Source organism: Mycetomoellerius zeteki, unplaced genomic scaffold, assembly GCF_001594055.1.
Source record: "Mycetomoellerius zeteki isolate Tzet28-1 unplaced genomic scaffold, Tzet1.0 scaffold28, whole genome shotgun sequence".
Lineage (NCBI taxonomy): Eukaryota > Metazoa > Arthropoda > Insecta > Hymenoptera > Formicidae > Mycetomoellerius > Mycetomoellerius zeteki.
In genome coordinates this window covers 17132-17352 of record NW_017257260.1, presented here as the reverse complement: position 1 = coordinate 17352, position 221 = coordinate 17132, and positions in this window count along the sequence as shown.

The window sequence follows — 221 nt, the reverse complement described above, 5'->3', positions numbered from 1 at the left end:
ATGATCCAATTAGCGCGAAGGAAACTTCCAACAGTTACAAAACAAACGTTCTGCTGAACGCAGCCAGTGAATGCATCCAATGTCACGTGATGCAAATTTTTCATAATTGCTTCCGCTCATATATGTAAAGCCCATGGCACATACAAAAACGTAAGGCCGTAAGCATAATCAGTAAGCGAATTGGCCAATCACGATAGAGACCGTAAGGCCAGTAGCGAATC